At 35.6% G+C, this 540-nt stretch overlaps 1 protein-coding gene across 1 annotated transcript in view; it reads right to left on the minus strand.

Annotated features, from left to right (window-relative positions):
- The window catches only part of EMH_0053240 (glyoxalase, putative), a gene marked incomplete at both ends in the record, with an annotated part of 4,031 nt that overhangs the window by 906 nt on the left and 2,585 nt on the right, over positions 1-540 (minus strand).

Below are 540 nucleotides of genomic sequence, written 5' to 3' on the forward strand. Positions count from 1 at the left end.
ATAAATACTATATATATATATATATATATATATATATATATATATATATATATATAAAACAAGTAATGTACCTGAGCAACTAGAACTGCTGCAACTACAACTGTTAAGACGCACACGCGTGTATACAATACCGTCTTCTACTCGCCTTAAATAACGTACTATAAATACGCGTACAGCTAATTTTTGTAGGTGCTCAGGTACCTTGTTCCACAGATAAACCTTTGTGTCGCACACGTCGTAGCATGTAAGCGCTTGCCCAAGTGCATGATAGATGCTGTACGTTCTTACTCGTAGAAATACCTCCGTAAATATATATTTAACATATCCAGTACTTATACGTACACAAGCATATATTACATATTCATATGTACAACTGCATATGTACGTATATTAGCGCATATACTACATATACATATCTTGGCGCATATATTGCATATAAAGGCACCAAATATTCTACTCTACATAGGCTAAATGAACAACGGCTGCTCAGAGCACTCGAGCAACCTTTTCAATTCCGCCTATAGCGCACAGCAGCTAACA

This window comes from Eimeria mitis, genomic scaffold, assembly GCF_000499745.2.
Source record: "Eimeria mitis Houghton genomic scaffold, Emh_scaff55, whole genome shotgun sequence".
In the NCBI taxonomy this organism is placed as follows: domain Eukaryota; phylum Apicomplexa; class Conoidasida; order Eucoccidiorida; family Eimeriidae; genus Eimeria; species Eimeria mitis.